We start from the raw sequence: 27,511 nt of genomic DNA on the forward strand, positions 1-27,511 counted from the left end.
TAAACTCTACTCATGTCCCCAAAATAAATAAGTGAAGCACCAAAGAAAAGATAATCACCTTAAAATAAAGTCCTTTTCCACTAAATATTCTGGTTTTCATAGAAATTTATATTTTAAAAGAAACGTTTGATGTAAGAAAATATGCATGGTGATAAGAGGATTTTGTAAACCAAAATAATAAAAGTAGTGATAGAGAACAAATTAGATATCCACATTTCAGGATGTCACTCTTAGGTTTCTGGTGGATGGAAAAATAGACTGGAGTGCTGAACCCTGGAAACAAAAGAAACTCTCCAAAATAGGAAAAAAATAGTTTTTAAAGGTTTCAGCACTGGATGAAAGGTGGATGTTCCAGGAGATAGAATGGACATTAACACAATCAGAAAACAGTAATGCTTGATGTTAATCTACGTAAGCAGGCATTTGGTATTAGAAAGTCATGCAGTAGATGGTATAACACTGCAAGAAGTAGAAAGGATAAAGGTGAGTCCCTAGAGAAGCTTTGAAAGTGTATCTACTGCTCTTAAGGTTGTCTTTCCTATAACCAATGAAAACCTTGAACTATCATTGTATACAACATGTCTTAATTCACATTCCACAAATATCCCAATGCATCTATTACTTATATGGGTATTCCATCTGATTGTGCCAATTACAATCTACCTATGCCTATCCATTCAATTCAACATTGTTCTCTCTCTCAAATTTGGCATCCATGTAACATGTAAGAGACTTTAAATTCTCCTGAAATTTCAAAACTATCAATGGAACATGCAGACCATCTATCAATTAAACCTCTCTCTCACCATATAACCATCTACTGTTTTTTTTTCCAATTTTTAATATTACTTTTAAGACATCCTTTGCACTGCTTCTCCTTTGTCATTTCTTATAGGAAATGAATAGTCTCTTAGTCACATCCACTATATCCTTTTCTTTACTGGTCTCTTTGCTGGTTCCTTTCATAAATTCACTGTATCTTATAATATTCCATGAATCAGTCATAAAATATCAATAAAAGAATAATGATATTAAAATAAATTAGAGAGTACCTTAGGACATTTAAAGAAATTTAGTTTCTGAAAGGCAGAGGACAGATTATAAATCATGCTACCTAATTCCTGACAAAGGAAATATATATAGGGTACAGAATGAGATATATTATAATCAATTAAATGTATTATACTCCATTAGACTATAAACTGCTTGAAGGCAAGGACTATCTTTTTCCTTTTCTTGTATCTCAGTTTTTAGCACAGTGCCTGACATATAGAAAGTGATTAATAAATGTTTATTGATTGATATTATTTCATGTAGATAACACTTCATTTTATTAGCTGTATATTTATTAAGGATTTTACTTTTCTCTTTCATTAATTGTGAGAGTAGGAGAGGGAAGGAAAGAAAATGGATGGTTGTTCATTGAAAAAAAAGAATTAAAAATTTACATTAAAAACTAGATATTCTACATGTGGTTTTCCAGTTTATATAGTTAGTCCAAACTCCTCAGAATGATTTTGGATGTCATATAGGAAGTTATTTGATATCTGGAGGTTTGATATTATTGGTAAAATTTCATCTACAAAGAACATTGGGAGATGTCTTTGACTTAGACCCTATTCTGGACTTCGTCCATACAGGGAGGGAGTTTGGTGATCATGTCTCCCTCTTTTATGCCTTGATTCCTATTAAATTTACATATATATATATGCATATATATATTATGTATGATTATAGATCAAGTTATATCCTTCAAAGGTTATATCTTATCTTTCAAAATTCAAAAATTTAACATATGGATGGAAGCTTCATTATTGGAGGAGTCTTTAAGGCAATGTTTTTATTTTTCTCTGTCCTTTAAATTTTTTCAATTTTTCAATTTACTTGTTACACAAAAATTCCCAGGTAACTTCCAACCTCTCTCTCTTCTTTCCCCACATTAGAGAAGGCATCATTTGACAAAAAGATACATATATACATCAAACTATGTCTTGCATATTTCTATTTTTCAATTCTTTTTTGGAGGTGGACATACACAAATTCTTTAATTAAAGAAAATCATTCTTTAAACAATATTTTATTACTGTATATAACATTTCCTTGGTTATGTTGATTTCACTGTTCATAATGTCATATAGGTCTTTTCATGTTTTTACAAAATTAATCTATTGATCATTTCTTAGGACATAGTAGTTTTCCATTGCAATCATATGCCACAACTTATTTAACCATTCCATGTTGGTGGGCATCTCCTCAATTTCCAATTATTTGTAAGGCATTGTTTTGTTCTACAAATCAAGTGGACTTTTTTATAACATTCAAAAAATAACTAGCAAAGTGGAACTTGCTCACATCTTTCAATCCACAGTGTGATAACCTAGATGTGGTCTGTTGTCTGATACTGATTACAAAAGTCTCACCATGTCCTGTAATATCCCCATCAAAGATGCTTTTGATGTGTGCAATTGTTTATCCTTTCCAATACCTTCATCTTGAAAGACTTTCATGTGTGTAAATTATTATTATAAAATTGTTTCTTATGGGAAAGTAGAAATTTGAATAAGTCATTTTGATTTTCTCTTAGATATCTTTTTAAAATGATATTAAGACCTGATAACCTTCCCACTCCTTTGGTATCTTTCTTTCAGATGACTTAATAATTGATTCCTCGGTATTCTCAAAAATTTGTTGCCTCAAGAATGGACCAACTCTCTGTAATCTTATTCTATTCTCCCTCCTTTGCCAATCTTTTATACCTGCAAATCTTTTCCATATTGCATTTGTTATTCTACTTCCAGTTTCATCTTTAAATTCCCTCAGACTTATTTTTTAGATGGGTCTTTCTCTAGACTGCTTTTCTCTTGCACTACTTTTGACTATGTTATGAGGAAATATCACTCATAATCTGGCACTATCCTTGCCAGCAAAATTTTATAAACAAGTTTATATTCCAGGCAGTTGTCCTTGGCTTCCTCATCTATTCACTTATCAAGAAGGTCAAGTGTTTGCTGACTAAAGTGGCATTTAAGCTGTTTTTTTCTCCTGATTATGATAATTAATCCATATTAGCTAAACTTCTGTATGAAATTATTTTAATCAGTGTCAATAGCCATTTCTCATCAGTTTCCCATTTTTGGCATCAATATCTTTGAAAAATCAGGATTAAATTGTTTTAAGAGTATGATGTGTACCTCATCATTTTTTCTAGTTTCCTATTAATTTACATATTTGCTCTTAAAAATGACACTCATTAAATATAGGCAACCGATTCAGTAGTGACTCAAATAAAAATAATGAGTAATTTTCTGTCTGTCAAAATTGAATCCATTTCACTTTTTGGTAATATTATTCAGTACTCACAATGCCCAGGATCTTTTCATTCTTTTTTAAAGAAATTATTCTTGATGAATAGGAGTGAGATGTATATGTAGTCTATCTTTGTCCTCTCTCAATTCTTGCTTCTGATTCATATTTTCCAACACACTTTTGCTGTCTCTCAACTGTGCCCAACTCTGCATTAAAGTTATCCAGTATGAAAACATACATATATTAATATACTTATGTACATTCATAGGTTGGGTTTTTTTTTCCCAAAGCTCAGTGGATTGAGAGCCTATTTATTGAAAGGAGGTCCTGGGCTGAAATCTGACCTTTGACACTGACTTGCTAGGTAAATCACATAATCCCTGCTAGTTAACCCTTACTACCCTCAAGCCTTGGAACTGTTACTTAGTATTGATACTAAGATGAAATGTAAGAGTTTTAAAAAACTCAGCTCCAACACCATCTCCAATTTCAAGTCTTCTTAACCATCCTCTCAGCCCTAGAGATCCTATCAAATTGCCTTGAATTTACCATACCTGTGTGTTTGTATACTTATAGGTGTGTATTATATCCTGTAAATTATAAGACCCTTAAGGGCAGAGATTTTAAGTTATAATTATGTCCCTGTTACTTTGCAAAGAGTTATATAATTTAAACATCATACTAGACATTTAATAGATGCTTATTTGGTACATGGAACTACCACAGAGCCTCTATTAGAATTCACATTCAAATTTGTGGTGAAAGTGAAGAATAGACTTGGTTTCCTGATTTTTATCCCCTTCACTTTAAAGATAAAGGAATAGGGGTGCAGCAAGATGGCTCAGTGGTTGAGGACCAGACTTAGAGACTGGTAGTCCTATGTTCAAATATGGCCTCAGACCCTTTCCAAGACAAATCACTAGATCCCCATTACCTAGCCCATACTACTCTTTTGCCTATGCACAGTTCTGATTCTGGACAGAAGTTAAGAGTTTCTGAAAGCATATAAAAGAACAATCTTGTGTTATTTGGAAATTAATTCCTTCATTTTGAAGGTCCCTTTTCCTAACTTCTAACTTTATTATTTATCTTAGCAACTTCATGTGTAACCACTATGTTCCTTAGGATTTGAAATACAGAGATTTTTCTAGTAATTTTCTATATATTTTTTTCTGAATTTGTGCTTTGTTGTCTATATTAAGAAACTCTGGAAAGTTTTCTTATATTTTGTCTTCCATTGTTATATTCAATTTGTTTTGCACTCTCAAAATCTACTGAAAAAAATTATAATCCTTTAGTTATTTCTACAATTTAATCTTTAAGATCAGTAGATTTTGGTGCAAATAGAATTAATATGTTCTTTTAATAGCACTGTCTATTTTTCTAGGGCCTTCAAATTTTCTTCCATTTCAGTATTTTTGTTGAATAAGTCATCTTTCATTTTTTAGAGTATTATTCATCATGGGTGTATTTTTGCCTAACTTTTTATCAACTGAAATTTAAATATTGATGTTAAGCTCTCTGATATAATTCTATTCCCAATTTCTTCTTAAAATTTTTTTCCCTTGAATCATTCTGGAGATTTCTGGGAATTCCACAGGATTCTGTCCTTAAGTAGATGATATTAATTCACTTGCCTTTATAATTTAATATTTAAGAGGTTTTTGTAGTGCCTTCCATGTTTTGCCCTTTTTTCCTTTTAACTTTAGGATTCTCACTGTTGATTTTTTTGGTTCATTAAATGGAGTTTTATTAAAGATTTTCTCTTGTGTTTCTGTTTTTTGTGTGTTTTCCATCACTCAGTTTCCATGTCCTTTGACTTTAACAATGAGTAGAACACCAAAATTAGGCTACAAGATTACTTCAGTTTCATGTGAGGGGAATGTAGACTATAATGATCCTAATTGGCTTTCAGTTCCCCATGCTTCAGCCCAACACAACCACCAGTGTTGGCATCCTGCTATATTTTTTCTACACTCTTTTAAGCAGAATTATTATTTGTTGCTTCTTGTGGGTTTAGAAAAGTATAGAGAATCTTCTTGCAGTTTCTTCAGTCTTGAAAGTGTATTCATTACCTTAGGACTATGTCCTAGTCGAAATTCATCATCTTTTTAGCCTGCCTAATTACTCAGCTATTCTTTTTTTCCCCCTTTTATGTGCCTTAGTAGAAGGGGCAGCTTTTGCTTTTTTTTTTGTAGAATGGGGGAGGCATGCAATGTGGGGACCAGAGGGTGTTGATTAGATATTCACTAGTGGGAAGATGGTGGAATAAGGCATGAGACTACCTCTCTCTCGAAATTCCTCTACAAATAATCAAAAATAATACCGCAGAATCAATGCTAAAAGATGGGAAAAAGTCAGGAATGCAGCCAAGCAGCCAAGGACAATGTGAGAGGAAGGTATCTTGCCTCCCTGTCTCACCCGAGTAAGGTTTAAAGCAAAAGTGCCCCTGAACAAATGCCCCAGGAACTTGTTGGCTGTAGTCACCTGCAATGGAGTGGAGTCCCTGGCTACTGTTCCAAGCAGGTAGGTTAGCTGGTGCTTAAAGATAGCCTGAAACCACAAAGAGTTGGGCTGTCTGCTTGCAGTAGCAGAATTGTTTGGGGGTAGGGGAGCCCTCGTTGGAGCACAAAAGTAATCATAAACTAAGGAAAAAATGGGAAAAATGGACTGCACATGGCCCTGGATTGTAGAAATTAGAAGAACTAATTAGGTCCCAGGAATTAACAAGAACAACAAAAAAAAGGAACATTCTAGAAACAAAACTTACTATAGCATAAAGCTAACAATTAAGCCTACTGGACACTAAAATAAAAAAAAATAGCAAAAGAGACAGAATGGGAATAGAGAAGACCGGGTTTCATAGCCAGACCATATGTATTCTTTCTTTGTCCTCTCTCAATCCTTGCTCTCGATTCATATATTCCAAAACACTTTTCCTGGCTCTCACCCATGCCCAACTCTGCATTAAAGCTACTAATCTTGGAAATATACAGTAAGAAAAACATTAAATATAAGCAATGTAAGAAATTTTTAAAAATCATGAAAGAAATGTTAGCCAATTAGAAAAGAGAGTTACTACAAATATATTGGAATATATGGTTTTTTTTTCCTTTTCCCCTGATCTCCTTGGGAAGTAGATCCATCAGTTGTATTATTTTATAACTTTGGGGGCATACTTTCAAATATCTTTCCAAAATGTTTGAATCAATTTGCAGTTTTACCAACAGTGTATGTGTCACCATTTTTCACATCCCTTTCAACATTTGCCATGTTGCTCTTTTGTCAATTTTAGTCAATTTTATGGGAGTAAGAAATATCAGGATTGGTTTGATATACGTTTCTCTAATCAGTACTGACTTTCACGTATGTACATATGGCTTTGATTTCTTTATTCATAAATTGTCTATTCACATTGTTTGCTCATTTATCATTTGGGGGTTAGCTCTTCTCTTAGTTGATAAAGTTCACTATTTATTTTATTTTTTCTCTATGTATTTTAGATATGAAATCTTTGTCCAAGAAATTGTCTAAAAAATTCTCCCTAATTCTCTGCTTTCCTTCTAATCTTGATTAGATTAGTTTAAATATTTATATATTTATATTTATTTATAAATATTTATAATATATATATTTATTTAACTCATTGAGATAAAATTAATATTTTTTTATTTCACAATGCTCTTTTTTATGTACTCATAAATTCATCTACTAGTCATAAATCTGATATGTTGCCTTTTTTCTAATTTGCTTATGATATCTACCTTTATATCAAGGTCATGTGTTTGTTTTGATCTCTCCTTATAGATATATACCTAGTTTCTGCCAAACAACTTTCTAATTGTCCCAGCAATTTTTACCAAATAGTTAGTTTTTATCCCCAAAATTTGGATCTATACTTTTGTCAAATATACAGTTATTATAATCTTTAATTACCGTTTGTTATACATCTGTTTTGTTCCACTGATATAACTTTCTCCTTCTTAGGTAGTACCAGATAGTTTTGATAATTACTACTTTAAAATATAGTTTTAAATCTAGTACTGCTTTGCCTCCTTACCTTACATTTTTTCCATTAATTCATTTTATACTCTTGATATTTTGTTAATATTTTTTCTAACTCAATAAATTTATTTTTGGTAATTTAATTAGAATGGCATTAAATAAGTAGATTAGGTCAGGCAAGTTTGTCATTTTAATTATATTGGCTATGCCCACTCATGTACAATTAACATTTCTCCAATTATTTAAATCTGAATTTACTTACGTAAAAAGTATTTTATAATTATATTCATCCATTTCTTGGGTTTGTTTTGGCAGGTATACTACCAGGTATTTTATTCTATCTAAGGTTATTTTAATGGGGCATCTCTATCTCTTTTTGTAGGAACTTGTTAGTTATACATAAAAATGCTGATGATATATATATTGGTTTATTTTATATTCTACTACTTTACTGAAATTCCTTAATTAAACATATAAAAATATATACTTAAAATAAGAAAAAAAGTTCTAACTCAATAGGCATTACATGAATGATGTTGACTCAATTCCTATGTCATATAAATCCTGGTACATGCCCTGGCTTAATATACTAAAATAAACACTGCTTGTGACTTAGGCAAGTAAGATTTTTGCATATTTTTCTTTATTTCTTTAAACATTTGTTTCATAATGCCTCTCTTCACACATGGGTAGGTTTCAAGTATCCATGCTTATTTTTAATTCAAACCCTTGTGATTGAAAACAAAGGTTTATTTTCTTCAGTCTTCAAGTATTTAATTGCTTACTCTGTGTTGAGAACTCTTCTAAACAAAGGATTAGTTTTATAATTTTATATTACATTTTACTAATCTTACATACAGAATCATTTTAGAGGTCTTTTCCCAGAACATCCTATTCAAGCTAATTCCCAACTTGTTTTTTCCTTCACTTCCCAATGATTCATAGGAAACCACATTAAGTTTGGGGATATGGAGGGCAGTACATTCACTAGTTATTCCAAGGTAATTGCTTTTCCAGAAATGAAATGGAATCTTATTCCATAGAATCATTAGAGATTCAATGTTTTTCTGTAAAACAAAGGTTGGGACTCATTTTTGTAGAATTCCCATCTATCAGAAGGAATGAAATTTTAATTTAGAATATAGAAAAGATTCTAGAATAGACAAAAGCATTCATACACATATCAAATGAATTAAATGAGCAAAGCAGTCTTGTATCATTTGGAATTTCCATGTTATTGTTCTAGATTTTTACCTAGATATTTTGCATGCAAATATAATACCTTCTGTAAAAGGACATCAAGGTATTCTATCCTGTTAATAGAAACATGAGTAAGCAGTCCACCATAAAAAAAAATGAAATGTGTATTGACACAATACACTTAATCCTAAAAAAAGGGGAAAGGATTTTTAGATTTTGCAAAAACAATCAGACCTAAAATAAAAGACTAAATAATATATCATAGCCAATAAAATCAGTGATGCTACCTTAGTGGATAATTAAAATTGCTACACAGTTTCAAAAACAAAAAAACAATATAAATATAGATATATTGTCCACCAGCAACTGATTTATTAGAAAAACATTAAGAAGCTTGCCATCCCTTGTATGAAGTTTTACAATGCACAGAAATGTGTTGATTTCTTTTCAAAACCAGGTGATAAAATGAAATGAGTCATCATCACAGATTATTCTTACTACCATGAAAAAATCACTTTGTTAATTGCTTTTGATAAACTTTTTTTTTTTGCTTTTAATTTTTTCACAAAGGACAATTTGATGGTGAGGGTGATGGGATAAATATTGGGAAATTACTGTGGGGATAAAAACAGAAGCTGTCAGTAAAATGCAGCAAAACAAATCAAAGGCAAACTAAATTAAGTTCAAGGGGCTATTTAATTTCTATTTAAGTTATTTAAATTCTTTTAACAGAAAATATTTAGAGCCACATATTTCTTTTTTTTAATTTCTTTATTTTTAAAATTTATTTATTTAGTCAATTTAGAACATTATTTCTTGGTTATAAGAATCATATGTTTTCCCTCCCTTCCCTCCCCCTCCCCTTCCCGTAGCTGAAGCACAATTCCACTGGGTATTACATGTGTCCTTGATCAAAACCTATTTCCTTGTTGTTAATGGTTGCACTAGGATGTTCATTTAGTCTAAAACCCCAATCATATCCCCTCGACCCATGTAATCAAGCAATTGTTTTTCTTCTATGTTTCTGCTTCCATGGTTTTTCCTCTGAATGTAGATAGTTTTCATTCTCATAGATCCTTCCAAGTTGTTCAGGATTACTGCATTGCCACCAATGGAGAAGTCCATTACATTCAGTTGTACCACAGTGTATCAGTCTCTATAATGTTCTCCTGGTTCTGTTCCTTTTGCTCTGCGTCAATTCCTGGGGGTCAATCCAGTTCCAATGGAATTCCTCCAGTTTATATTCCTTTGAGCACAATAGTATGCCATAACCAGCATATACCACAATTTGTTCAGCCATTCCCCAATTGATTTTTTTGCCAGCACAAAGAGCACAGCTATGAATATTCTTATATAAGTCTTTTCCTTATCATCTCCTTGTGTTACAAACCCAGCAGTGCTATGGCTGGGTCAAAGGGCAGACAGTCTTTTAGTGACCTTTGTGCATAGTTACAAATTGCCCTCCAGAATGATTGGATCAGTTCACAACTCCACCACCAGTGCATTAATGTCCCAACTTTGCCACATCTCCTCCAGCATCCATTACTTTCCTTTGCTGTCATGTTAGTCAATCTGCTAGGAGTGAGGTGATACCTCAGAGTTGTTTTGATTTGTATCTATCTGATAATAAGAGATTTAGAATACTTTTTCATGTGCTTATTTATAGTTTTGATTTCTTTAACTGAATATTGCCTATTCATGTCCCTTGCCCATTTATCAATTGGAGAATAGCTTGATTTTTTTATACAATTGATTCAGCTCTTTATCAATTTGAGCAATAAGACCTTTGTCAGAGGTTTTTGCTGTGAAAATTGTTTCCCAATTTTTTGCTTCCCTTCTAATTTTGATTTCTTTTGCTTTGCTTGTACAAAAACTTTTTTTAATTTCATGTAATCAAAATTATTTATTTTACATTTTGTGATTTTTTCCTAGCTCTTGCTTGGTTTTAATGTCTTTCCTTTCCCAAAGATCTGACATGGATACTATTCTGTGTTCACCTAATTTGCTTATAGTTTCCTTCTTTATATTAAAATCATTCATCCATTCTAAGTTTATCTTGGTGTAGGGTGTGAGATGTTGATCCAAACTAATCTCTCCCATACTATCTTCCAATTTTCCCAGCAGTTTTTATCAAATAGTGGATTTTGGTACTAAAAGCTTGGATCTTTGGGTTTATCATAGACTGCCTTGCTGAGGTCACTTAACCCCAGTCTATTCCACTGATCCTCCTTTCTATCTTTTAGCCAGTACCAAATTATTTTGATGACCACTGCTTTTTAGAATAATTTGAGATCTGAGACTTCAAGGCCTCCTTCCTTCACATTTTTTTTCATGATCTCTCTGGATATCTTTGATATTTGTTCTCCCAAATGAACTTTATGTTTTTTTTTTCTAATTTAGTAAAAAAGTTTTTTTTTTAGTTCAATGGGTATGTAACTAAATAAGTAAATTAATTTGGTTAGGATTGTCATTTTTATTATGTTAGCACATCCTACCCATGAGCAATCAATATTTTTCAAATTTTCAAATTTCAAATCAATGTTTAGATCTAGTTTTAATTGTGTGGAGAATATTTTGTAGTTGTGTTCATATAATTCCTGTGTTTGTCTCTGCAGACAGATTCTTAAGTATTTTATACTGTCTTGGGTGATTTTAAATGGAATTTCTCTTTCTCATTCTTGTTGCTGAGATGTGTTGGAGATATATAGAAATGCTGATGACTTATGTGGATTTGTTTTGTATCCTGCAACTTTGCTAAAGTTGTTGATTATTTCAACTAGCTTTTTGGTTGATTCTCTGGGGTTCTTTAAGTAGACCATTATGCCATCTGTAAAGAGTGATAGTTTGGTCTCCTCATTGTCTATTTTAATACTTTCAGTTTCTTTTTCTTTTCTAATTGCTAAAGATAGTGTTTCTAGTACAATGTCAAATAATAGAGGTGATAATGGGCATCCTTATTTCACTCCTGGTCTTATTAGGAAGTCTTCTAGTTTATCCGCATTTCAGATGATATTAGCTGATGGTTTTAGATACATACTGTTTTTTATTTTTTAGGAAAGGCCCTTCTATTCCTATGCCTTCTAGTGTTTTCAATAGAAATAAATGTTGTTTTTTCCCAAAGGCTTCTTTCTACATCTATTGAGATAATCATGTGATTTTTGTCATTTAGCATGTTAATATGGTCAATTATATGGATCGTTTTCCTAATATTGAACTATCCTTGCATTCCTGCTATAAATCCTACCTGGTCCTAGTGAATATCTCTCATGATCACTTGCTGGAGTCTTTTTGCTAGTATCCTACTTAAGATTTTTGCATATATATTTATTAAGGAGATTGATCTATAATTTTCTTTCTCTGATTTTGACCTGGTTGGCTTTGGAATCAGTACCATATTTGTGTAGTAAAAGGAATTTTGTAGAACTACCTCTTTGATTATTGAAATAATTTTTATAATATTGGGATTAGTTGTGCTTTGAATGTTTGATAGAATTAATTTGTGAATCCATCTTGTCCTGGGGATTTTTTCTTAGGGACTTCTTTGATGGCTTGTTCAATTTCTTTTTCTGATATGGGGTTGTTCAGGTAGTTTATTTCTTCCTCTGTTAGTCTAGGCAATTTATAGTTTTGTAAATATTCATCCATATCACCTCAATTGCATATTTATTGCCATATAATTACGCATAATAATTTTTAATTACTGCCTTAATTTCTTCTTCATTAGAGGTGAATTCTCCCTTTTTATCTAGAATACTGTCAATTTGGTTTTCTTCTTTCCTTTTTTAATTAAATTGACCAGTACTTTGTCTATTTTATTTGTTTTTCAAGGTACCAGCTTCTAGTCTTATTTATTAAATGAATAGTTATTTGATTTTCAATTTTATTAATTTCTCCTTTGATTTTTAGGATCTCTAATTTAGTCTTCATCTGATGAGTTTTAATTGTTCACTTTCTAATTTTTTTATTTTGTATGCTCAATTCATTGAACTCTGCCCTCCCTAATTTATTAATATTTAAATTTAAGGATATAAATTCCCCCCTGCATACTGCCTTGACTGCATCCCATAGATGTTGAAAGAATATCTCATCATTGTCATTTTCTTCAATGAAATTATTAATAATTGTTTCTATGATTTGTTCTTTAACTGATTTTGGAGAATTGTATTGTTTAATTTCCAATTAATTTTTTATTTGCCTCTCCCTATACCCTTACTAATTGCTATTTTCATTTCATTGTGATCTGAGAAGGTTGCATTCATTATTTCTGCTCTTTTGCACTTGTTTGCAATGATTTTATGCCCTAATACATGGTCAGTCTTTCTGAATGTACCATGTGTTGCTGAAAAGAACGTGTATTCCTTTTTGTCCCTACTTATTTTTCTCCACATATCTACTAACTCTAATTTTTCCAAGATTTCATTCACTTCTCTTACCTGTTTCTTATTTATTTTTTGGTTTGATTTATCTAGTTTGGATAGAGGAAGGTTCAGGTCTCCCACTAGTGTAGTTTTTCTATATATTTCATCCTTGAGCTCCACTAGTTTCTCCTTTAGAAATTTGGATGCTATGCCATTGGGTGCATACATGTTGAGTACTGATATTTCCTCATTGCCTATGTTGCCTTTTATCAGGATGTAATTACCTTCCCTACCTCTTTTAACTAGATTTATTTTTTACTTTGGCTTTGTCATGTATTATGATTGCCACTCCTGCCTTCTTTTTATCAGTTGATGCCCAATAGATTTGGCTCCATCCTCTTACTTTTACCCTATCTGTGTCTACCTTAATCATTTTTTTTTCTTTTAGACAGCATATGATAGGGTTTTGCTTTCTAATCCACTCTGCTTTTTGCTTGTGTTTTTATGGGTGAATTCATTCTATTCACATTCAGAGTTATGATTGCTATGTATTTCCCAGCATTTTGTTTTCCACTCCTAGTCCTGCCTTTTCTTCTTTCACTATTTCCTTCTACACCAATGTTTTGTTTTTAATCAGTCCCCCTAATTCCCACCTTTATTTTACTTTCCCTTCTATCCCCCTCCCTTGTTATTCCCCTCTTATTTTCTTTACAGTTTTTTTAAACTACCCCCCACATTACCCCTCCCTTGTATTGCTTCCCTCCCCACCAGTTCATTTTTTATCCTTCTACTTCCCTATAGGGTGCAAATCAATTCTCTGCCCTAATGTATTTGATTGTTCTTCCCTCTTTGAGTCAATTTCAATGCACGTAGGGATTGAGTATTTCCTATCTCCAACCTCTTTATCCTTCCAGTGTATTAATGTTCTCCACCCCCACCATGTGCTTCTTTGTGACATATAAATTTACCCCATTTTGTTTCTTTTCCCATTTCTCTTAGTCTTAATGTCTTTTTTAGCTCTGGTTTTATATATCTGTACATATATATATTTATTTATGCATACATATATCTATATACATATTTATGACTTGGCATTTAATCCTATATGGTTTGTCACAGTTCCTTCTAAGTATAATTATTCTAGCTACCCAGGTGATAAGAACAAACTTTAAGAGTTACCAATGTCCTCTTTTCTTATAGGGATACATATCATTTTAACTTATTGGGTCTCTTAAAAAGAGATTTTTTGGTTTTGTTTTGTTTTTCTTTTTCCCCCTTTCTTAATTACCTTTTGATGATTCTCTTGAGTTCTGTGTATGAGCAGCAAATTTTCTGTTCAGTTCTGATCTTTTCTTTACAAATGCTTGGAATTCTTCTATTTTCTTAAATGACCATACTTTCCCATGTAAGAATATAGTCAGTTTTGCTGGGTAGTTGATTTTTGCTTGTAGACCTAGTTCCCTTGCTTTCTGGAATATCATATTCCATGCTTTTTGGTCCTTCAGTGTTGATGCAATCAGATCCTGTGCTATCCTCACTGTAGTTCCTTGGTATCTGAAAGACTTCTTCTTAGCAGCTTGTAATATTTTCTTCCTTGGTCTGATAGATCTTGAATTTGGCTATAACATTCATAGGTATTGTCATTTGGGGATTAAACACAGGAGGTGATTTCAATCTCCACGCTTCCCTCTTGCTCTAGTATATCACGGCAATTTTCTTGAATAATTTCCTGTAGGATGATGTCCAGGCTTTTTTCTTTTGTCATGGTCTTCTGGTAGACCAATGATTCTTAAGTTGTCTTTCCTGGAACAATTTTCTAAATCTTTTGTTTTGTGTATAAGATGCTTCATATTTTCCTCAATTTTTTCATTCTTTTGATTTTGTTTTATAGTTTCCTTCTGCCTTGTGAAGTCACTTGCTTTTAATTGTTGTATTCTGCTTTTTTTTTAATTTTTAAACATTATTTTATTTGCTCGTTTTCATACATTATTCACTGGAAACAAAGATCATTTTCTTTTCCACCCTTCCCCCCCAACCCCCCCACCCCCCACCTTTCCCTCTCCCATAGCCGACGCGTGATTCCACTGGTTATCACATGTGTTCTTGACTCGAACCCATTTTCGTGGTTTTGGAATTTGCATTATAGTGTTCATTTAGAGTCTCTCCTCAGTCTTATCTCCTCCAACCCTGTAGTCAAGCAGTTACTTTTCATCGGTGTTTTTATTCCCACAGTTTATCCTCTGCTTGTGGGTAGTATTTTTTAGATCCCTGCAGATTGTTCAGGGACATTGCATTGATACTAATGGAGAAGTCCATCACCTTCGATTGTACCACAGTGTATCAGTCTCTGTGTACAATGTTTTCCAGGTTCTGCTCCTTTCCCTCTGCATTACTTCCTGGAGGTTGTTCCAGTCTCCATGGAATTCCTCCACTTTATTATTCCTTTTAGCAAAATAGTATTCCATCACCAACATATACTACAATTTGTTCAGCCATTCCTCGATTGAAGGGCATCCCCTCGTTTTCCAATTTTTGGCCACAACAAAGAGCGCAGCTATGCATATTTTGTACAAGTCTTTTTGTCCATTATCTCTTTGGGGTACAGACCCAGCAGTGCTATGGTTGGATCAAAGGGCAGACAGTCTTTTATCGCCCTTTGGGTATAGTTCCAATTTGCCCTCCAGAATGGTTGGATCAATTCACAACTCCACCAGCAATGAATTAATGTCCCCACTTTGCCACATCCCCTCCAGCATTAATTACTTTCCATAGCTGTCATGTTAGCCAATCTGCTAGGTGTGATGTGATACCTCAGAGTTATTTTGATTTGCATCTCTCTGATTATAAGAGATTTAGAGCACTTTTTCATGTGCTTATTAATAGTTTTGATTTCTTTGGCTGAGAACTGCCTGTTCATGTCCCTTGCCCATTTGTCAATTGGAGAATGGCTTGATTTTTTGTACAATTGATTTAGTTCTTTATAAATTTTAGTAATTAAACCTTTGTCAGAGGTTTTTATGAAGATTGTTTCCCAATTTGTTGCTACCCTTCTGATTTTGTTTACATTGGTTTTGTTTGTACAAAAAAATTTTAATTTGATGTAATCCAGATTATTTATTTTGCATTTTGTAACTCTTTCTAATTCTTGCTTGGTTTTGAAGTCTTTCCCTTCCCAAATGTCTGACATGTATACTATTCTGTGTTCGCCTAATTTTCTTATAGTTTCCTTCTTTATGTTCAAGTCATTCACCCATTTTGAATTTATCTTGGTGTAGGGTGTGAGGTGTTGATCTAAACCTAATCTTTCCCACACTGTCCTCCAATTTTCCCAGCAGTTTTTTATGAAATAGTGGATTTTTGTCCCAAAAGCTGGGATCTTTGGGTTTGTCATATACTGTCTTGCTGAGGTTGCTTGCACCCAGTCTATTCCACTGATCCTCCTTTCTGTCTCTTAGCCAGTACCAAATTGTTTTGATGACCGCTGCTTTGTAATATAGTCTGAGATCTGGGACTGCAAGACCCCCTTCCTTTGTATTTTTTTTTTCATTATTTCCCTGGATATCCTTGATCTTTTGTTCTTCCAAATGAACTTTGTTATGGTTTTTTCTAAATCAGTAAAAAAAATTTTTGGAAGTTCCATGGGTATGGCACTAAATAGATAGATGAGTTTGGGTAGGAGGGTCATTTTTATTATATTGGCTCATCCTACCCATGAGCAGTTAATGTTCTTCCAATTGTTCAAGTCTAGTTTTAGTTGTGTGGAAAGAGTTTTGTAGTTGTGTTCATATAGATCCTGTGTTTGTCTCAGGAGATAGATTCCTAAGTATTTTATTTTGTCTAAGGTAATTTTGAATGGGATTTCTCTTTCTAGTTCTTGCTGCTGAGCTGTGTTGGAATTATATAGAAATGCTGATGACTTATGTGGGTTTATTCTGTACCCTGCAACTTTGCTAAAGTTGTTGATTATTTCGATTAGCTTTTTGGTTGAATCTCTAGGATTCTTTAAGTAGACCATCATGTCATCTGCAAAGAGCGATAATTTGGTCTTCTCCTTGCCTATTTTGATGCCTTCAATTTCTTTTTCTTCTCTAATTGCTACTGCTAGTGTTTCTAGTACAATGTCAAATAATAGAGGTGATAATGGGCATCCTTGTTTCACTCCTGATCTTAATTGGAATGGATTTAGTTTATCCCCATTGCAGATGATATTAGCTGATGGTTTTAGATATATACTGCTTATTATTTTTAGGAATGACCCTTCTATTCCTATGCTTTCTAGTGTTTTTAGTAGGAATGGGTGTTGTATTTTATCAAAGGCTTTTTCTGCATCTATTGAGATAATCATGTGGTTCTTGTTGGTTTGCTTGTTGATGTGGTCAATTATGTGGATAGTTTTCCTAATGTTGAACCAGCCCTGCATTCCTGGTATAAATCCTACTTGATCATGGTGGATGATCCTTCTGATCACTTGCTGGAGTCTTTTTGCTAGTATCCTATTTAAGATTTTTGCATCTATATTCATTAGGGAGATTGGTCTATAATTTTCTTTCTCTGTTTTTGGCCTGCCTGGCTTTGGAATTAGTACCATGTTTGTGTCATAAAAGGAGTTTGGTAGAACTCCCTCTTTGCTTATTATGTCAAATAGTTTGTATAGTATTGGGATTAACTGTTCTCTGAATGTTTGATAGAATTCACTGGTGAATCCGTCTGGCCCTGGGGATTTTTTCTTAGGAAGTTCTTTGATGGCCTGTTGGATTTCTTTTTCTGATATGGGATTATTTAAGAAAACTATTTCTTCTTCTGTTAGTATAGGCAATTTATATTTTTGTAAATATTCATCCATATCACCTAGGTTGGTATATTTATTGCCATATAGTTGGGCAAAGTAGTTTTTAATGATTACCTTAATTTCCTCTTCATTGGAGGTGAGATCCCCTTTTCATCCTTGATGCTGTTAATTTGCCTTTCTTCTTTCCTTTTTTTAATTAGATTAACCAGTACTTTGTCTATTTTGTCCGTTTTTTCAAAGTACCAGCTTCTAGTCTTGTTTATTTGCTTAATAGTTCTGTCACTTTCGATTTTATTAATTTCTCCCGTAATTTTTAGGATCTCTAGTATGGTTTTCTTCTGGGGGGTTTTAATTTGTTCATTCTCAAATTTTTTGATTTGCATTTCCAATTCCTTGATCTCTGTTCTCCCTAATTTGTTAATATATGCACTCAGGGATATGAATTTTCCTCTAAGTACTGCCTTGGCTGCATCCCATAAGGTTTGAAAGGATGTTTTGCCGTTGTCATTTTCTTCAACGAAATTGTTAATTGTTTCTATGATTTCTTCTCTAACTATCCGATTTTGGAGTATCATGTTATTTAATTTCCAATTAATTTTTGATTTGGGTCTCCATGTACCCTTGCCGATCAATATTTTAATTGCCTTGTGATCTGAAAAGGCTGCAGTTATTATTTCAGCTTTTCTGCATTTGAGTGCCATGTTTCTATGACCTAATGTATGATCTATTTTTGTGAATGTGCCATGTGGTGCTGAAAAGAAGGTGTATTATTTTTTGTTCCTATTTATTTTTCTCCATATGTCTATTAACTCTAATTTTTCTAAGATTTCATTCACCTCTTTTACCTCTTTCTTGTTTATTTTTTGGTTTGATTTATCTAAATTTGATAGTGGTTGGTTCAAGTCTCCCACTAATATGGTTTTACTGTCTATTTCCTCCTTCAATTCTCCTAGCTTCTCTATTAAAAATTTGGATGCTATACCATTTGGTGCATACATGTTGATTAGTGATATTTCCTCATTGTCTATACTTCCTTTTAGCAGAATATATTTACCTTCCCTATCCCTTTTGATCAGGTCTATTTGTGCTTTGGCTTTGTCAGATATCATGATTGCAACTCCTGCCTTCTGTCTATCAGTTGAGGCCCAAAAGGTCTTACTCCAACCTTCAATTCTAACCTTGTGAGTGTCAACCCATCTCATATGTGTTTCTTGAAGACAACATATGATAGGGTTTTGGGTTCTAATCCAATCTGCTATTTGTCTACATTTTATGGGTGAGTTCATCCCATTCACGTTTAATGTTATGATTGTCATCTGTGGATTCGCTGGCATTTTGATATCTTCCCCTAGTTCTGACCTTTCTTCTTTAGCTTTCTCCTTTTGAACCAGTGATTTACTTTAGGTCAGTCCCACTAGTCCCCTCCCTTGAGATGCTTCCCTTTCTAGCTCCTCCATTTTTATGCTCCCTTCCCCTCCCCCCTCTCCTTCCCTCCCTTTTTATACTCCCTTCCCCCTCCCCCTCATTAATTTTCCTTTCTTTCTTGCCCTAATGGATAAGATAGAATTCGGGATCCCACTGGATCTAGATGTTCTTCCCTCTCAGATTTGCTTTCACTGAGAGTAAGGTTTAAGTAATTCCACTTCAAGCTCTCTTCCTCTCCTTCTCATATGAGAGTTCTTCCCCTCCCCTTCCCATGTGTATCTTTTTATGGGAAAGATTATTCTATTGAGTCCCCCCCTATTTCTTGAAGTTAATCGTAGTATTATCGATGGTTCCCCCCTCCCTTTTCCTTTCTTTGCCCCCACTTTCCCCAAATCTTCTTAATGCCCCAATCTTTCCCTATGCATGTTTCTTCTAACTACTCTTATGATGTTACAATTTATGAGAGTTACACAAAGCATTTCCCCACATATTAATATATATAATTTGATGTAAATGTAGTCCTTATAGAAGAGAGTTTGACTTAAAGAGAAAGATAAGATTTATCTCCTTTTCCCTTTCTTTAATATTTACCTTTTGATGTTTCTCTTGCTTTCTGGGCTTGGATATCGAACTTTCCACAGAGCTCTGGTCTTTTCTTCGCAATGCTTGGAAATCTTCTATTTTGTTGAATGCCCATACTTTCCCCTGGAAGTATATAGTCAGTTTTGCTGGGTAGTTGATTCTTGGTTGGAGACCCAGCTCTCTTGACTTTCTAAATATCATGTTCCATGCTTTGCGGTCTCTTAGTGTGTTAGCCTCTAAGTCGTGTGTGATCCTTATGGGAGCCCCCTTATATCTGAAGCTCCTCTTCTTGGCTTCTTGTAGGATTTTCTCCTTTTCTTGGAAGCTCTTGAATTTGGCAATTACATTCCTAGGGGTTGTCTTTTGCGGATTTAGTATAGAAGGTGTTCTATGAATCCTTTCTATTTCTATTTTGCCCCCTTGCTCCAGAACGTGAGGGCAATTTCCTTTATAATCTCCTGTAGAATAATATCGAGTTTATTGTTTATCTCTGGTTTTTCTGGGAGACCGATAATTCGGAGGTTTTCTCTTCTCCCTTTGTTTTCGAGATCTGTGACCTTCTCAGTGAGATATTTTATGTTTTCTTCTAATTCATTAATTTTTTGGGTTTGCTTTATTGATTCTTGCTGTTTTATCATCTCGCTTTCTTCGAGGTCCTTAATTCTGGTCGTTAGGGACTGGTTTTGCTTTTCAGCCTTGTCTGCCCTTCTATTGCATGCTTCGAGTTCTTTTTCCAATTGAGCAGTCTTATCTGTCAGACTGCTAATCTCTTTCTCCCATTTTTCTTTCCAGGTTTCCATCTTTTGGATAAGTTCCAGTTTGTGATCTTCCAGAGCTTGTTGATAGTTTCCATTTTGGGAGGTGTGTTCTGAATTTTTTTGGATTTCCTCCTCATTCTCCTCTTTTCCTTGGGTACTTCCACCATAATAGTTTTCAATAGTCACTTTTTCCCCTTTCTTCCTGGAGGCTTGATTTTGGGCCATGTGAGCCATCCCTTTGGTGGTCTTATTCCCCTTTCCTTTTTGGTCTGGGGTCTGGGTTATATGGGCGGTTTTTCTGTGAATTTAGGTTGCTTCAGACTAGTTCTTCCCAGCCTCCGAGGTTTCTTAGAGTGCTGGGTCCCTGATTACAGCCACACTGCCCAGGTGTTCAGCTCCGCCCAGATAATCAACGCGTGGTCCGCCCCTGGTGTTTAGTTCCACAGAGATGTTCAGCGCAGCTGCCCCAAGTACAGCTCAGCTGACCCCCTTAATCAGCGCCAGATTCTCCAGTGAAACCACCTTGAGACTTTTTTTCCTGGCAGTCCCCAGATCCCAAGGACCCTGGAGTGCCCCCCTCCCCCCAGACAGAGACATTCCCCACTCACTCACTGTCTCGGTGAGCGCTCAGGTAGCTCACTCTGGTTTGGTGGGGGAGGCGGGGTGGGGGAAGGGCGGCTCAGTTCACTTTTCTGTGCAAGCTTTTCCTCCTTATTATAGTGTGGAAATGTTCAAGCCCCATGTACCTTCGCCTCTGTGGAGTACTGGGAGTATTGGGGTGTCCTTCTGTTCCTCCAAAGGTGATTTTTATGCTCCTTTGATGTAGTCTATTTCGTTCGGTGCCGGGGAGAGGAAGCGTGTGGCATCTAGATTGCAGCCATGATTACCTGGAAGTTGTATTCTGCCTTTTAAAAGACTGGATTTCATCCATTGTGTTTTGGTCTTCCTTCTCCTTCTGGTCTGATTTTCTTTGGTGGTCATTTTTCATCTTTCATTTTCTTTGCCTCATCTTTCATCTCCTTTGCCTCATTTTCAAGATGATTGATGATTTTTTTTCTTTTAGTTCAAGTGCCTCTGTTTCTCGATGACTTACTTTGCTTTTTAAGTTCTTTTCCCAGTTGTCTTCAGCCTTTCTTAATTTCTGAATTGTATTTTGAGTTCTTCCAAAGCCTGTGTCCATTTTGCTGGAGTTTCTGTGTTTTTGTTTTGTGTTCCTTCATCTGTCTCTGTTGCATTTGCTCTTAATTCATTGCCTGTATAGAAGCTGTATATTGTAATTTCTCTTTTTATTCTTCTGTTGTTTGTTCATATTTGCCCCTTCTTTTCCCCCTCTAGTTGCCTGCACTGTTGCTCCTCCCATTGTGTGTTGGATCTTTGTTTTGGGGCTTTTCTGTAAGCCTTCTTCCTTGGAGTTTAGTCAGCAAATATCTCAGTGCAATCTGTGGGGGAGGCATGTTGGAGCTTTAGCTTCCCTGCCCTCCAAAGGCTTTTCTGAGATTAAGCACAGCTGAGTTGCAGAGCAGGTTGTGCTCCAAGACCAAAACCTCAGGAATGGGGGGATAATATGGAGTGCCTCTCACTGTTGCAACTAGGCTGCCCACTCTGCCCTTCTTCTCCAACTTCTCCCCACAGCCTGTGTTCAATGTTCTGAGCCTGGTACATCTTTGCCCACAAGGTACTCCCTCTAGATCAGCACCCTTGCCCACCCAGAGGTTCTAGCTACCACTGGAGGCTCAGCACCCTAGGTGGGGGAGGAGTCCTGGGACCTTCCTTCTTCCTTCTCCTTAAACCTGAGTTTTCTCGAACTCAGGCTTTTGGGGAGTGTTCCTTTTAAGTTGAGTCCAGCAGGAGGGTTCCTTGGCTCTGTCCTGTTGTTAGGTTTGATTTTCAGTTCCCCAGGAGAATTTAGTTTGTAATTGGCAAGGAAAAGTTTTCAGAGGTCTGAACTTTTGCTGCCTCTATGCTGCTATCTTGACTCCCTGTTTACCACATGTTTCTTTCTGAGGCTTCTTTATAAATACATCTTGAATTTTCAAGGACATCCCTAAATGTAAGGGGGAAACGTCTATGTTTAAGTATACTGCAAAAAGAATATCCTTTGGGAAACTCTATGTCCCTACTTTTAGCTCAATAGCTTCTACCAGTGCCCAGAGATGAGTTTTCTCCTTAAGATAATAATACTACTAATTGCATCAGAGTACTGTCCAGGATAAGTTCTTTTAGGGGAAATTTAAAATGCATTGCTTACCTCACAGTAGTTCTGGGCCAAAAGCCAAGCATGTGCTTGTAAGCCACTGTGTACAATGTAGGGTCTTGAATTTTTCATTATATTCTTAGTCCCCTCATGCTATAGAAAATAGGAATTTGGTGCCTGGGACATCCAGACATGATAATCAACATCCACTAATAATTCTAAAGAAATCAATTAAAATAATAACCAACATGTACACAGAATTTGTGTGTCAGGTATTACCAAGTACTTTAAAATTATTATCCTATTTGGTCCACACAACAGCTCTGTGAGATAGCTGCTATTATCCCCATCTTGCAGTTGAGAAAACTGAGGCAAAAAAAAAAATTAAGTGATTAGCCTTCAGACAATGACGTATAAAGCCAAATTTGAAACAAAGGCTCACCCTTTATCCACAGCCCCACCTTGCCTACCTTTATCATTACCTGGTAATATTTAAAATAAGCAGAAAACTTTAACTATAAGGTAAAATTGGAAGTAAAAGTTGTGATGAATTTGGAGTCAGAGATCCTGAGTTCAACTTGCAATGACTCTGCTACTTGTTATCCAGTGTCTAAGGGCAAGTCACTAAGCCTGTCTTTTCCTGAATTTCGTCATCTATAAAAAAGAGAGTGTACAAACAGATGCCTCTAAGGTCCCTTCCAATTCTAAACCCCAGCTCCTATGGAATATCCAGTGACTATACTGCTTTGTCTGTAGTACCAGATATATAAAGAAAATTTTGCTCACATGTTTTCTTGACAAACTAAGCCACTTAAAATGTTTTAAAGTATCTTAAAATATTGAATAATCTACATTTCTCTCTAAATATCCTTGTCTGATGTCAACCTAACCCAAGTTCTTGTGTTATTATAATTAAGCACTACTAATTACCTTTTGACAGCTGCCAGAGGAACTTACTTGAGTGGGTCAGATTTGACTAAGTTTGGCAAGGGTGAGTCCAAGGACTTTTCTGCCTGGATGGAGAATAATTGAAATATAGATGGCAGGTGTTAGCAATTGGTAAGCAGGATCACTGCAGGGGTGCAAAGCCAAAGCATTGGTGTTGAAATCAGTAATTATAGAGCACATATGGATACAATTGGTGAACTGAGGTGGTGGTCTTTAACAGAGTCGTTACTAGGGTTTCTGGAGAGAAAAGTGAATAAATATTATAATAGGATCTACTGTGTTCCAGGCACTGTGTCAGGCATTTAAAAATCTATCTATATGTGTATATGTATCCTTATAACAAACATTATTAGCCCTATTTTATAGTTGAGGAAACTGAGGCAAATAGCTGGTAAGAGACTTGTCAATCCTTATTAAGTTTCTGAACATAGATTTGAACTCATCTTCCTTGAACCAAGCCAAGGCTTTCTCCCCTGCATCACTAGCTGCCTCAGGAGCTTTGCCTGTGAAACTCAATTCTACCCCAAAGCAATCCTCATCCCTGTGTTCATTGGGCCAAGCAAACTGTCCTCTGCTTGCCCCTCTCTCTCTGTCTCTTTCCTGGGGATAGCTGGAACAATTGTCCTTTTAAAAAGACATTAGCCCACTTCTTCCCTTGCTAATTGACTGTATTATGGAGTATAAAACTGTACTTTCTGTCTCCAAATATCCTACAAATAATAGTCTATTATTACATGGTCATCTAAGATTGTCCTGGCTCCTCGAGGGTGGCATCATCATCATCAATAGCACAAAACATGGAAATTTTTTTAGTCTGATGCAATATTGCCTCTTTAGATTCGCATCAAAATCTTTTTAGATTTAACATTTAGGCTAAGATGTGTTTAATGTGCTCTGGACCCTCACCATAAGCCGGACAGTACACAGAAGAGGACAATGGGAATGGTTAAAGGCCTAAATTTTATGCCAGGACCTGGGAATATTTACTCTAGAAAAAAGAAAGAAAGAAGACTTGTAGGTGAGGCAGGAAATGGGAAGATGGCTATCTTCAAGATCTGAAGATAGATTGAACTGTCTCTGCTTGGTCCCATTAAGTAGAATTAGGAGTGATGAGTGGAAATTGCAATTGCCAAATTTAAGGTGGATGTAAGGAAACTGAATAATGGAAGGAATCCTAAAAAGGAACAGGATGCCTGAAGATGTGGTAGAGTTGCCTCAGAGGTCTCCACAAAGGTTGGCTGACAAACTGTCAGAGGGTGGAAAAGATTCCTCCAAAGCCACAGGGAGAATTGGGTATTTTTTGAGAATCCTCCAAGGATAACTTTTGATGCCTACCAATAAATTATCTCCTTGAGTTGCAGTGAGGAGGCCTAAAATGGGGGCGTGGGCCTATGGCAGAAGTGTGCCAAAGCTGCAGACAGAGGATTGTGAGATTCTCAAAAGTGAACATTATACCTCAGAAGTGGAAAATCAAGACAAATCAAATATTAATTTGTTGTTTTACCGATTATATAGACTTAAGGTAATTAAAAATGCAGATTCAAGTTAAAAGTTTGTGTGCATTTATTTTCTACTCTCTACACTACCTGCATTACCCTCCTCTCCCACTCCAAGCCAGTTTGTTTAATTTTTTACCAGCATATTCTGGGCCTAGAGTCCAGGCATTTTCTATGATTCACCCTGAAATCTTTAGACCTTCCCTTTGACGTGAGGGCTATGCCAACATTGAGTCTTGGTCAAAGTCATATAATTAGAAAAAAATCCTTTAAATAGTTCTAAAATCAATTGAAGTCAATATTTATTAAGCATCTACTGTTTGCAAAATAATATTCTAAACTTTCTGGCAGGGGCTCTTAATCTTGGCTCCACAGATCCCTAATGGGACCACTGATAGGTTTTAGGAAGTCTGTCACTACAAATAGGAAAAAAGTAATCTTTATTTTAAATAACCTCAAACTAAAATTTAGCCTTTCTTTTAGTGATTTAAAAACATTCTGAGAGGTCCTTAGGTTTCAACAGACTGCCCCAAAAATCTATGACATAGGAAAAGTTAAAAAGCCTTGTGCTAGGCATCAAAAATATTTTTTTTCTTCAATACCAGCTCCTGCCTTCAAGGAACTTGCATCTCCTGCAGGCACAGAAATAAAAATATTAACATAAAAAGTCATAATGCAAAATGGAAAGTGATGAGAACAAAAAAAAAAAGGTGCAGGCAAAGTAATCTGGAAAAAGAGGGAGTGCATCCTTTAACCTAGAGATAAAGATGACATGGAAGAGCTAAGTCATGAAGAGAAATATTCTGAAAGCTAGATATAAGGATGCCTTGTGACATATTAGACAGGACCTCTGGTTTTCATTGTGGCTTCAGAAAAGTCTATTAACTTCATTTTGCATTAGATCTCTTCTCTGTACAATAAGGGATAAGGACTAGATGATTTCTCATGCTCTTTCTAGTTCTTTATTAAATCTGTTGAACATATTCAAAAGAGGAACAACTGCTTGAATATATTCATTTTCATACTTACCACTTCACAGCAGTATTTCAAGGGACTAAGTACTAGTTGAAGAAAAATATTTTCAGTGAAGCACTACAAGAGGCCTTTTTAGGCATTTGTACAGATATAACAATGACACATTAATAGGAACCATTATTAGGGATTAATATGCTGCCACAGAAGCTGCCAAACAGGGGTTATGCTGGGTACTCCATTGTTCCAAAAAAGAACACTAGTTATTACTAGTAATATTCTGCTATAATTTATACATGATATGACTATGTATAAAATAGCCAAAATGGAATAAAATTAGCCATAGCTTATCACATGTTAAGGTATAAAATCTTGCCTTTATCATGCATGTCAAAGAGAAATGTTTATTAAAAGCATGGTTTTGTCATTTTAAAGAAAACCATCCTAACAACATCCTGATACATATAATATAGTATCCAAATGGAGTGCAGCTCACATCTTATTCTTTTAGGAAAAGGAACCAGTTATTAAAAAGTTGGGATACATTCACTCTTCTGATTAACACAATCAAGCCTTCTTTCCCTGTCTACCTCATCACTGGAATTCTGAAAATGTGGATGCACTATAGAGTAATTTTTACTTGCTTGAGTCCCAGTGAAGAAATTCTAGGACTGGGGGACAGCTGGGTATCTCAGTGGACTGAGAGCCAGGCCTAGAGACGGGAGGTCCTAGGTTCAAATCTGAACTCAGACACTTCTGAGCTGTGTGACCCTGGGCAAGTCACTTGACCCCAATTGCCTAGCCCTTACCACTCTTCTGCCTTGGAACCAATATACAGTATGGATTCCAAGATGGAAGATGAGGGTTCATAAATAGATAAATAAACAAATGAATGAATGAATGAACAAACAAACAAATGAATGAATGAATAAATAAATAAATGAATGGATAAATAAATAAATAAATAAATAAATGAATGGATAAATCAATAAATAAATGAATTAATAAATAAAAAGAAGTTTTAGACCTGGAATCCTACCATTTACCTTGGAAGATAATTTGTATTCTACTGAATAGAGTATACTTTTTAAGAAAAACACAAAAATATATTTTCTACAAGGGAAAATGTGAAGAATTGACATTTCTAAGTCTCATGAGTGGGAAGGGTGGATGGAACCTTTCCTGCCGATCTGCAAAACTGCTCCAAGGGATTATTTACTGATGACTGTGAAGTCTATTTACTTCATGTACTTTCAATACCCTGATTGATGTAATAATGTTAGTAGGGCAAGTCACTGGATCTCAGTTTCCCTGTCTGAGAAATAGCTGGACTCAGTGGTTTTTAAGGTCCCTCCCAGGTCTCAATCTATGATCCTATGAACCTATAGTATGTTGGGTGCATTGCTTTTAACTTCTACTAGTCTGTTTGTAATATTAGGAGTATTATCTATCTGTCCATCTGTCTCTGTGTGTTTTGA

Source organism: Monodelphis domestica, chromosome 3, assembly GCF_027887165.1.
Source record: "Monodelphis domestica isolate mMonDom1 chromosome 3, mMonDom1.pri, whole genome shotgun sequence".
NCBI lineage: Eukaryota > Metazoa > Chordata > Mammalia > Didelphimorphia > Didelphidae > Monodelphis > Monodelphis domestica.